The sequence below is a fragment of the Leucopleurus acutus genome (genome assembly GCF_964270905.1).
Source record: "Leucopleurus acutus genome assembly, chromosome: 12".
In the NCBI taxonomy this organism is placed as follows: Eukaryota; Metazoa; Chordata; class Mammalia; order Artiodactyla; family Delphinidae; genus Leucopleurus; species Leucopleurus acutus.
The window spans coordinates 50,803,999-50,817,470 of record NC_139154.1 but is presented as its reverse complement, the minus strand read 5'-3'; positions in this window follow the sequence as shown (position 1 = coordinate 50,817,470).

The window sequence follows — 13,472 nt, the reverse complement described above, 5'->3', positions numbered from 1 at the left end:
TTTTTTCATCCCCTCACTTTCAGTCTTTATGTGTCCCTAGGTCTGAAGTGGGTCTCTTGTAGACAGCATATATATGCGTCCTGTTTTTGTATCCATTCAGCCAGTCTATGTCTTTTGGTTGGAGCATTTAATCCATTTACATTTAAGGTAGTTATCGATATGTATGATCCTATTACCATTTTCTTAATCTTTTGGGTTTGTTATTGTAGGTGTTTTCCTTCTTTTGTGTTTCCTGCCTAGAGAAGTTCTTTACCATTTGTTGTAAAGCTGGTTTGGTGGTGCTGAATTCTCTTAGCTTTTGCTTGTTTGTAAAGGTTCTAATTTCTCCATCAGGTCTGAATGAGATCCTTGCTGGGTAGAGTAATCTTGGTTTTAGGTTTTTTCCTTTCATCACTTTAAATATATTGTGCCACTCCCTTCTGGCTTGCAGAGTTTCTGTTGAAAGATCAGCTGTTAACCTTATGGGGATTCCCTGGGATGTTTTCTGTTTTTTTTTCCTTGTGGCTTTTAATATTTTTTCTTTATATTTAATATTTGATAGTTTAATTAATATGTGTCTTGGCGTGTTTCTCCTTGGATTTATCCTGTATGGGGTTCTCTGTGCTTTCTGGACTTTATTGACTGTTTCCTTTCCCATATTAGGGAAGTTTTCAACTATAATGGCTTCAAATATTTTCTCAGTCCCTTTCTTTTTCTCTTCTTCTACTGGTTTCCCTATAATTCGAATGTTGGTGTGATTAATGTTGTCCCGTAGGTCTCTGAGACTGTCCTCAATTCTTCATTCTTTTTTCTTTATTCTGCTCTTCAGTAGTTATTTCCACTATTTTATCTTCCAGGTCACTTATTCATTTGTCTCCCTCAGTTATTCTACTATTGATTCCTTGTAGAGAATTTGTAATTTCATTTATTGTGTTGTTCATCATTGCTTGTTTCCTCTTTAGTTCTTCTAGGTCCTTGTTAAAAGTTTCTTGTATTTTCTCCATTCTATTGCCAAGATTTTGGATCATCTTTACTATCATTACTCTGAATTCTTTTTTCAGGTAGACTGCCTATTTCCTCTTCATTTGTTTGGGCTGGTGGGTTTTTATCTCGCTGCTTCTTCTGCTGTGTGTTTGTCTGTCTTCTCATTTTGCTTAACTTACTGTGTTTGGGGTCTCCTTTTTGAAGGCTGCAGGTTCGTAGTTCCTGTTGTTTTTGGTGTCTTCCCCTAGTGGCTAAGGTTGGTTCAGTGGGTTGTGTAGGCTTCCTGGTGGAGGGGACTGGTGCCTGTGTTCTGGTGGATGATACTGGATCTTGTCTTTGGGCAGGACTGCATCTGGTGGTGTGTTTTGGGTTGTCTGTGACTTTATTATGATTTTAGGCAGCCTCTCTGCTAATGGGTGGTATTTTGTTCTTGTCTTGCTAGTTGTTTGGCATAGGGTGTCCAGCACTGTAGCTTCCTGGTCCTTGAGTGGAGCTGGGTCTTAGCGTTTAGATGGAGATCTCTGGGAGAGCTTTCGCCTTTTTGAAATTACTTGTAGCCAGGAGGTCTCTGGTGGGCCAAAGTCCTGAATTTGGTTCTCCCTCCTCAGATGCACAGGCCTGACATCTGGCTGGAGCATGAAGACCCTGTTAGCCACACAGCTCAGAAGAAAAGTAAGAAAAAAAGAAAGAAAGAAAGAAAAATAAAATAAAATAAAGTTATTAAGATAAAAAATTTTTAAAAATAAAAAGTTAGAAAAGAAAAAAAAGAAAGAAAGAACAGAGCAACCAAACCAAAATACAAATCCATGAATGATAAGAAGTGCTGAAAACTATACTAAATAAAACAAAGCAAAACAAAACAAAAAACCCATAAAAACAGACAGAAAGAACCCTAGGACAAATGGTAAAAGCAAAGCTATACAGACAGACTCACACAAAGAAGCATATACATACCCACTCACAAAAAGAGAAAAAGGAAAAAAATAATTTATGTAGATATAAAAATATAAAAAGGAAGATAGCAACCAAATCAATAAACAAATATACCAATGATAGTAAACTCTAAATAGTGAACTAAGATAAATGTAAAACCAGAAACAAGTTGGATGTAGAAAGGAAACCCGAAGCCTACAGTTGCAACCAAAGTCCACTGCCTCAATTTTGGGATGTTTCATTGTCTATTCAGGTATTCCATAGATGCAGGGTACATCAAGTTGATTGTGGAGATTTAATCCGCTGTTCCTGAGGCTGCTGGGAGAGATTTCCTGTTCTCTTCTTTGTTCGCACAACTCCTGGTGTTCAGCTTTGGATTTGGCCCTGCCTCTGTGTGTAGGTTGCCTGAGGGCATCTGTTCTTTGTGCAGACAGGACGGGGTTAAAGGAGCAGCTGATTAAGGGGCTCTGGCTCACTCAGGCCGGAGGGATGGAGGAGTACGGAATGCAGGGCAAGCTTGTGGTGGCAGAGGACGATGTGACTTTGCAACAGCTTGAGGTGTGACGTGTTCTCCTGGTGAAAGTGTCCCTGGATCATGGGTCCCTGGCAGTGGCGTGCTGCACAGGCTCCTGGGAGGGGAAGTGTGGATAGTGACCTGTGCTTGCACACAGGCTTCTTGGTGGCTGCAGCAGCAGCCTTAGCTTTTCATGCCTGTCTCTGGTGTCTGCGGTGATAGTCAAGGCTCACGCCCATCTCTGAAGCTCGTTAGGTGGTGCTCTGAATCTCTTCTCCTCGCGCACCCCGAAAAAGTGGTCTCTTCCCTCTTAGGCAGTTCCAGACTTTTTCCTGGACTCCCTCCTGGCTAGCTGTGGTGCACTAGCCGCCTTCAGGCTGTGTTCACGCAGCCAACCCCAGTCCTCTCCCTGGGATCTGACCTCTGAAGCTCGAGCCTCAGCTCCCAGCCCCTGCCCACCCCGGTGGATGAGCAGACAAACCTTTCAGGCTGGTTAGTGCTGGTCGGCACCGATCCTCTGTGTGGGAGTCTCTCCACTTTGCCCTCTGCACCCCTGTTGCTGCGCTCTCCTCTGTGGCTCTGAAGCTTCCCCCCTCACCGCCCACTCCCCCGTCTCCACCAGTGAAGGGGCTTCCTAGTGTGTGGAAACTTTTCCTCCTTCACAGCTCCCTCTCAGAGGTGCAGGTCCCATCCCTATTGTTTTGTCTGTGTTTTTTCTTTTTTCTTTTGCCATACCGAGGTACATGGGGAGTTTCTTGCCTTTTGGGAAGTCTGAGGTCTTCTGCCAGTAGGTGTTCTTCAGGAGTTTTTCCACATGTAGATGTATTTCTGATGTATTTGTGGGAGGAAGGTAATCTCCATGTCTTACTCCTCCCCCATCTTGAAGCAAGGCTGGGGCTTTGTTTTTAAAGCTATACAGTGTGCATTTTCTGTACCCCACCAAGGCCTCCCTCATCCCAGGAGCTTCCTCCTCCCCCCAGGAGACAGTGATTCTCCTGGCTTTTGTTTTGCCAAAGTCTGTGCTTCAGAAGGGAATGTGCTGAGCTTCAAGAGAAGGGAAGAAGGTGGAGGCAAGTGCGTGGCATCCAAGAGCCTCAAGATTTTGAAACTGTCAGAGGAGAAAGAGGATTTTAGAACATCCCTGAAGACCAGGAGAGAAAGAAAAGTTCTTAGGTTCATGGTAGTAGGCACCAGTGTGTGGCCCTGGAAGGTACTGCAGGGAGGAGGGAGGACCTCAGAAGAATGGCTCCTTGGGGCACCAAAATAGGCTGGACCTGGTACTCTGGACACTCAGCCTTGGCCATGAGCCCAGGAAAGAGGAGATGCTCACCTTTGTGAGATTTCATGGGCTTGGACAATGATCATATTAGCGATAGACCATGGACCATAGAGCCATTCCTGAATGATGCACACACACTAGGCCAGGTCCCTGGGAACTTTGCCAACTCTGGGTGAGGAAACTATGCCACAATAGTGACTATAGTTGAATTTCCTACCAACCCAATGAGACGGGGTCTCAGAAAAGAGTCAATTTTATTTCAGGAGATAAAAGTAATGTAAAATTTCTTATGTTCCATTTTATGGAATAAATTCATACCTGCTGCACATGGGTACCTCATCTAGGACTACTGAGAATGCCAGTATAGCACATATCTGTACCACAGATGGATTGATGACTACCATAGCACTGGGACTGATGAGTTTTGAGGAAGTGGCTGTTTCTCTATTGGAAAAGTGGTGGGCAGAGATGAGTGTGAACTCTTAGAAGTCACTGCTGATTTGGAGAACACCATGCACTAGTGATGAAACTGAGTTTGAAAGAGTACTATAGAATGCTTTAAACTTTGGGTTGATACCCGGTAGCTTATACAATGTTTGGAAGGAAGATAATACAAGTGTAGTTTTGTTAGGTTACATGGACAGTGTTAATTTCTCTGAAATTCCCCAGAGGATACAGAGACATTTGAGACTCACAGAAGGAGAAATTTAAGGCCCTATCTCTGCTTTTATTTTTTAAAAACAAACAAAATTTAATCTCTTTCTAGGATAGAAAGGCATCAGAGACTGATACCACCAGAGTCCCCAGTAAAAAAAACTATTTCCCAAGGATTATGACGGGTAGAGAACAGATGTCCAGGGATGATTTTACTGGCAGTCTTTCCAGCCAGGGCACTTGTGGTCTTAGAAGAGAGACTGCCAGAGAGAGGAAGAGGTCTGCACCTTATTTGATGAGGCCGCTAACAAGAGGTGGGCTGAGTATGCATATGACAGCTACCCCATGCTATGCTCTTTAATGGAAGAGGTTATAGCCTCAGGCTCCAAGTTCCATCATCTGGGTCCAGAGAAGTCCAAATGAGTATGGGATCACCACCCCCAGGTTTGGCCCAGAGCCTAGGACAGGGTGATGATTTAAAAGATGTAGAATGCATGGTTGGACATTCTATTGGAAAGACTTACTTATTCATGTAATAAAAATATTTATTGAGCACCTATATCCTGTTAAATGCTCATCTAGATTTTGGGGCTATAACAGTGCAAAAGAGGCAAAAATGTTCCTGCCCTCATGAAGTGTGGCAAATCGTATTTTCCAAAAATGACTCAATATTGTCAAGATAGCAGTTCTCCCCAACTTGATCTGTAGATTCAATGCAATCCCATTGAATTCAATGCAATCAAAATCCCAACAAGTTATTTTATGGATATTGACAAACTGATTCTCAAGTTTATATGGAAAGGCAGAAGACTCAGAATAGACAACACAATACTGAAGAAGAAGAACAAAGTCGGAGAACTGGTTCTACGACTTTAGCTGTTAGTAATCAAGACAGCGTGGTATTCATGAAAAAATAGACAAAGAGCTCAATCGAAAAAATCGAGAGCCCAGATGTAGACCCACAAAAGTACAGTTAACTGATCTTTGACAAAAGAGCAAAGGCAATTCAATGGAGAAAGAGTTGTCTTTTCAACAAATGGTGCTGGAACAACTAAACATTCACATACAAAAAATTGAATGTAGACACTGACCTTATACCTTACACATAAGTTTATTAGAAATGGATCATAGACATGCAACTCAACAACAACAAAACAAACAACACAATCAAAAAATGGACAGAATAATTAAATAGACATTTCTCCAAAGAAGACATACAGATGGCCAACAGGCACATGAAAAGATGCTCAACATCATTAATTATTAGAGAGATGCAAATCAAAACCAAATGAGGTACCACCTCACACCAGTCAGAATGGCCATCATCAAAAAGTCTACAAATAACAAATGCTGGAGAGGATGTGAAGAAAAGGGAACCCTCCTACACTGTTGGTGGGAATGTAAGTTGGTGCGACCACTATGGAAAACAGTATGGAAGTTCCTCAAAAAACTAAAAATAGAGTTACCATATGATCTAGCAATCCCACTCCTGGGCATATATCTGGACAAAACTATAATTCGAAAAGATACATGCACCCCTATGTTCATAGCAGCACTGTTCACAACAACCAAGACATGGAAATAACCTAAATGTCCATTGACAGATGAATGGATAAATAAGATGTGGTACATACATACAATGGAATACTACTCAGCTATAAAAAGAACAAAATAATGCCATTTGCAGCAACATAGATGGAACTAGAGATTATCATACTAAATGAAGTAAGTCAGAAAGAGAAAGACAAATATCATATGATATCACTTATATGTGGAATCTAAAATATGACACAAATGAACTTTTATGAAACAGAAACAGACTCACAGACATAGAGAACAGACTTGTGGAAGGGGGAGAGGGGTTGGGAAAGGGATGGACTGGGAGTTTGGGGTTAGTATATGCAAACTATTACATATAGAATGGATAAACAACAAGGTCCTACTGTGTAGCACAGGGAACTATATTCAATATCCTGAGATAACCCATAATGGAAAAGAATATAATAATTAAAAAAGAATGTATATGTATTTATAACTGAGTCACTTTGCTGTATACCAGAAATTAACACAACATTGTAAATCAACTATATTTCAATAAAAATTTTTTTTAATTGATCATAGGCCTAAATATAAAATGCAAAAACATAAAACTTCTAGAAGATAACATAGGACACATCTAGGTGGCCTTGGGTTTGGTGATAAGTTTTTAATACAATACCAAAAGTATAATCCATGAAATAAAAAATTGATAAACTGAAATTTACTAAAATTTAAAACTCCTTCTCTGTGGAAGACACTGTTAGCAGAATAAAAAGTAAATTAAAGATTGAAAAAATATCTGCACACATATCTAATAGCACACATATCTAATAGCAACTTGAATGCAAAGTAAACAAAGAAGTCTTTAAACTCAACAGTAAGAAAACAGATAACTGGGTAAAAGGTCTGAACGGACACCTCACTAAAGAAGATATACATATGGCAAATATGTGAAAAGATGCTCAATGTCAGATGTCATCAGGGAATTAAAAATTAAAACAATAATGTGGTATCACTACACACCTGTTAGAATGGATGTGATCCAAAAAACTGACAGCACTGAATGCTAATGAGGATGTGGAACAGTAGGAACTCTCATTTATTGCTGATGAAAAGATAAAATGGTACAGCCACTTTGGAAGACAGTTTGGCAGTTTCTTACAAAGCTAAACATAGTCTTACCGCGTGGTTCAGCAATTGCACTCCTAGATATTGACCCAAATGAGTTGAAATCTTATGTTCACATGAAAACCTACAAGTGAATATTTATAGCAGCTTTATTCATAATTACTACAAACTGGAAGCAACCAAGATGTCCTTCAGAAGGTGAATGGATAAACAAATTGTACATTCGTACAACAAAATATTATTTGGTGATAAAAAGAAATGAGCTATCAGGCAGACCACGAAAAGACATGGAGGAAACTTAAATGCATTTTGCTTAGTGACGGAATCAATACGCATGAAATAGCTACATGCTGTATGATTCCTACAATATGACATTCTGGAAAAGTCACCACGTTGTAAGGCAGTCCCAGCTACATGGAGACGTTATATGATGGTGTTCCAGACAGTACTCCCAGCTAATGTCCCAGATGACAGCATCAACTACTAGACATATGAGTAATTCTTAAGGTAATTTTAACCCCCTGATGTCAAGGTACCCTCAGCCTTCTAATCTTATAGCTGAGGACGCAGATATGAGCAGAGGCAAACCATCCCCACATTCATTGCCTTTGTCTGAAATCCTGACACACAGAATCCATGAGCATAATAAATGCCTGTTTTGTGCCACTAAATGGTGGGATAATCTGTAATGAATGACTGGAACATTATATCTCATATTCTGGCTACCATTTCAATGGTAGAAAATTAATTCTTACATGGTGCTTGTCAAGGAAGACTCAGAAATAAAAATATTTAGAATAGAGGTTTACCTGCAAAGAAGTTCAAGATAGTGAGGACTGTCTCTCCAAATTATAAAAAAACTAACAAACTGAATTTCTGTGTTAGTTTCCTAAATTATCAGAAACTTAGTGGCTTAAAACAATGTCAATTTATTATCTTGAGTTCTGGGGTCAGAAGTCCAAAGTGGGTCTCAGTAGGCTAACATCAAAGTCTCAGCAAGTCTACATTCCTTCTGAAGGCTCTAGAGGAGAAACTATTTTATTGTTTTTTTCTAGCTTCCCAAGGCAGCCCACATTCCTTGGCATGGATGCATTCTTCCTTCTTCATTGGGCCAAGTCCTCATGCTGCTGTCTCTGAGTCTCCCTTTTATACTTCCCTCTTCCACTTATAAGGGCTCTTGTGATTTAATTGGAACCAACCACAAAATCCAGGATAATCTTCCCATTTCAAGGTCAGCTAATTAGCAAACTTAATTCCATCTGCAAACTTAATTCTCCTTTGTTCTATGTCTTCACGTATCACAGATTCTGGGGATTAAGACATAGATATCTTTGGGGACCAATTCTGCCTACCAAAGTTTCAAACTAGCTTTACAATCAGTGGATGGGTAGGTATTGATTCTCTATTTAAATGTAACAAAAACATTCAATTTTTAAAACAAATTGTGATGGGCGATGAAAAGTGGATACCGTACAATAATGTGGAACAGAAGAGTTTGTGAGGTACCACCACCAACCACACCAAAGGCTGGTGTTCATGTTGTGTATATGGTGGGATTGGAAGGGACTCCTCTATTATGAGCTCCTTACAGAAAACCAAACGATTAATTGCAACAAGTACTGCTCCCAATTAGACCAACTGAAAGCAGCACTCGATGAAAAGCGTCCAGAATTAGTCAACAGAAAATGCATAATCTTCCATCAGGATAATGCAAGACCGCATGTTTCTTTGATGACCAGGCAAAAACTGTTACAGCTTGGCTGGGAAGTTCTGATTCATCTGCTGTATTCGCCAGACATTTACCTTCGGATTTCTGTTTATTTTGGTTTTTACAAAATTCTCTTAAAGGAAAAAATTTCTGTTCCCTGGAAGACTGTAAAAGTCACCTGGAACAGTTCTTTGCTCAAAAAGGTAAAAAGTTTTGGGAAGATGGAATTATGAAGTTGCCTGAAAAATGGCAGAAGGTAGTGGAATAAAAGGGTGAATATGTTGTTCAATAAAGTTCTTGGTGAAAGTGAAAATTATGCCTTTTATTTTTACTTAAAAACCAAAGGAAGTTTTCTGCCAACCCAATATTTCCATTCCTTAAGGTGGTTGAGAGTATGTTTTCACACACTTTTTTATCCATCTACAAACTTTGCATGTGGTAGGTTCTCAATAAATGTTGATTCATTGACCCCCGTCCCCGCCCCCAAAAAGTACAAGTAGGGAAAGTAAGCATATTCACATACAAATTATATTGTTCTGTGGAAAAAGAATAATTAAAATGACATGCAGAGCAATCTGAAACCCATATGGGATGCTGAAACCTGCCCTTCTTGTTCTTGTTTCTCAGTGAACTCTTAGAGTAACTTTGTGAAGTAGGTGGGATGGATCTGTTATCCATATTTTACAGATGGGAAAAGAAGTTGCAGGGAAGGTGCATGACCTCTCTACAGTCACCCAGGGATCACTATAGAGCCATCCTTGAACTCTGTCTCATGTTTCCAAATCTAATGCTTTTCTCTTGTACACTCTGATGCCCAAGAATCCCCTTGGTCTCTTCCTGTAAAGGTGGATTTCCTGCACGTGTGAAAATCTTACATTTGCTTTTGTTTTCCCCTTTTCATCCTTTCCTGTCCTAAGGGATTTCTATTTTCCCTACTCTGTTCTGTGATTTCATTTCCAGCCTGTTCTTCATATGGAACTCGATATTTTGGGGCATTGTCAGGGACCAGCCAAGAAAAGCCAGCACAGAGCAGCTGTGTGAGCGTTTTATCTTTCTCTCCTCTATTACTTGTAGACGCTCTAAATTTTATGCTTTTATACCATTGTGTTTGGACTGGCAACAGCTGATGAAGTCTGAACTTATTCTTAAGTGATGATCAAACTTCCAAGTGTCTTTTAGGATTGTCAAGGGGCAGAGAGAGCCAAAGTCACCAACAGCCCCCTCATTTGAGCATTCACTAACATAACCATCCATCTAGCTTTTTTTTTTTTTTTTTGCGGTACGTGGGCCTCTCACTCTTGTGGCCTCTCCCGCTGCGGAGCACAGGCTCCGGACACGCAGGCTCAGCGGCCATGGCTCACGGGCCCAGCCGCTCCACGGCATGTGGGATCTTCCCAGACCGGGGCACGAACCCGTGTCCCCTGCATCGGCAGGCGGACTCTCAACCACTGCGCCACCAGGGAAGCCCATCTAGCTATTTAAAAATATTTATTGGACATATTTGGAGAAGTGGAATTGTTCAAGATTACTCAGCCAGTTAGCAGCAGAGGTGGAATTAGGAGAAAAAAGAAAGAGATGGAATTAGAACGCAGTCAACTTCCCCAGCTACACTCATCACCATCACCAAACCATTAATAGAATGTCATGGCAAGATGGTGTGGTCAGGTTGTGAGGACTGCTCATCTCCATCAGTCCTCAGATGCCATTTTCTAAACATTTTCAAATTCAGGGATTTGTTGACGTTGGGAGATATCAATGTACAGAGCAAAAGACAAAGCTTGGGGTAAGATTGGGGTTTGAATCCCAGCTCTACCAGATATTAGTTGTGTGCAAGTAAGTTAAATAATTCTGAATATTACTCTCTTCTTTGTCTAATGAGAATAAGATAACTATCTTTCTAAGACATTTGTGAGGAATAAATGATATGGTTCACATGAAAACCTATGAAAGTATGTGACACATAGCAAGTGCTCAGTAAATACCTGCTTCCTCCCTCCTAACTGTCTGCAGTGCATTCATCTACTCCTCAGCTCTGTCCCTGAGGAAGGAGACACTGAGGGTAGGTCAGGCATACCTGGTAACTGAAATTGTAGTCTTGGTTCTGCTGTTACCCTGGATTAAGATGCAGCCTAATACTGTACATTTTTAACATCCATAAAAATGTGGGTAGTCAAGCCTACTCCTCCTAATAACCTCATGAGGTTTGATAAATGTGCTGAGCTCCTAGGCCTGAAAAATCTGTAGAATGATTTAAAAAAAAAAGGAGGCTCGGCTTCTAATATCACTATGCCAGTGTGTAGAAAATAAGCAACCAGAGCAACTTGCCAGTGATTGAGAACTGTAAATATTTCGGTCCAAAACAAATTTATAATTGGTCAGAAAGCATTTGATTAATAGCCCCAGGGATTGAAATCCTTTATCAATGTAGTTACTATCGTTAATAGACATGTATTAAAAAACAACTATGCTCTAGGCAGGCTACAAATGAGAATATTTAAACACAGCCCAGATCTACAATGAAAGGATATCGAAAAACAAGCCAAGCATGCATAAATGAGAAATATACTAAGGGGAGAGGGGGTGTGGGATTAGACTAGGGTGAATCAGGATACCCCCTGAGCACTGCATATGCCATGGAACTCAAAGTCTGAGAAAAAAGATGGGGGAACTGGTCCAAAAGAAAACAGGGAAAATGATAAAACAAGCTTTGAAGGATGATTAAATGCTTTGGGTTGATTCCCCTACAGAAGAAAAGTTTCAGGTTTATAAGACTCCAGCTGTCCATTGTACACATGCACATCCATCCAACTCTCAAATGATTTCCCTCTCTTCCCCTCTGCCCTTGTTGTGATCAATTTCCAGTTTTACCACACTGCAAGTCCTCTGAGGACAAGAATCATGTTTGTCTTTGAATGTCAATCCACTAGTGCTTGTACAGAGTAAGGTGCCTACCTCATATTTATTGGACTATTGAGTTATTAGAAGGGAGGATGGATGTAGAGTGGTGAGGCCACAGCTTGCTCAGAGGAATGAGAAAGAACGGTTTTTTGTCACTACTCAAAAAAGTGTCCTGACACATTAGTGGTAAGGGTATTTGTTTAAATGCTGCAGTGGACATCTGTTAGTTGCTTTCCTAGCATGTGCTGCTGCCTCCCCCATCTTTCTAATAGCACAGAGTTTCCTTCTGTGCTGAGGTGGGGATTACCTCACCTTCAGCCAATTAGTGTAATCTCATCTTCCTTGATTGGGTGTTGTTCTAAGGCCAGATGATAACCCAGGCCTAAGCTAATACTCAGTGCATGGGCATACCTTGGCCACTCTGATTCTTTCAGGTTGGTCCAAATCAAAGTGAAGATTGTTAGTCTGCTCCAAGTTTTGGAGAAGAGAAGTTTCATGTCTCTCTCTTCCCTCTGGATGATGTAGAACATGAATATTGTGTTGGAATAACTGTAATCACTTTGCTTCAGTCAGAGATGAAGCAAGTACATGAATAAGGGTGAAACCTGAGAAATGGAACACAATTCTGAATCAAATGGCCCTGAAGACAGCTCTACATTGTGGTTCTCTGTATGAATCAATACATTTCCTTCATGTTTAAGTCAATTTGACTTGGATTTTTAGTAATATTCATAACATAATGCATACTAGGTGATGCACCTGTAATTCTGCCATCAAAGTTGGAATCTGAGAGGCAGTGGCATGGTGGTTAGGAATTCAAGTCTGGCTCCACCACTCCATCACCACCTCTGACACTGGACATGTTATTTGCACTTTCTGAGATTCAGTATTTCTCATATGTAGAATAGAGTAAGGATAATAGGCTTGTGAGGATTAAATGAGGTAACGCATATACACTGCTAAGCATATGAGACTTCAGAGGAAAGTAGCACAACAGTACTGACATAAACTACACAACTTTGAACAGTCCTACCTGGGATTTTGAGTATAAAAAGACATGTCCTGAGTTATAATTGAACTTCCTTGTCACATTTCTCTTACTTAAGCTCACACACCTAAAGTTCTTTGTGTCTACTTCCTAGAAGGTCAAGTCAACTCAAATGGTTAATTATTAATAACACTGTCCATTTTATTGTGCTTTATTCATTGTATTTTAGTTAGGGTTCTCCAGAGAAACAGAACTAGTGAATGGGATGAGAGATGGAGATATACAGATCTCTCTCTCTCTCTCTCTCTCTGTCTCGCTCGCTCGCTCGGTGTTGCTCTATTTATCTATCTATCTATCTATCTATCTATTTATTTATTTATCTATTTATCTGTTATAAGGAATTGGATAACACAATTATGGAGGCTGAAAAGCCCCAAGATCTGTAGTCAGCAAGCTGGAGTCCCAGGAAAGCTGGTGGTGTAAGTTCCAGTCCAGGTCGAAGGCCGGAGAACCTGGATTGCTGATGGTATATGTTCCAGTCCAAGGGCGGGAGAAAACTGATGTCCAACTCAAGCCAGCAGGAGGCTGAGGTTCCCTCTTACTCAGCCTCTTTGTTCTGTTCAGACCTTCAGCTGACTGGATGAGGTCCACCCACGTTAGGGAGGGCAACCTGTTTTACTCAGCATATTATTTCAAATATTAGTCTCATCCAGAAACTCCATCACAGACACACCCAGAATAGTGTATGACCAAATATGTGGGTACCTTGTGGTGCAGTCAAGTTATACATAAAACTAACCATGATAGTCAGTAATCCAAAAACGTTTATTGAATACCTCCTGTATGCTAGGTGGTGTTCTAGGCACTG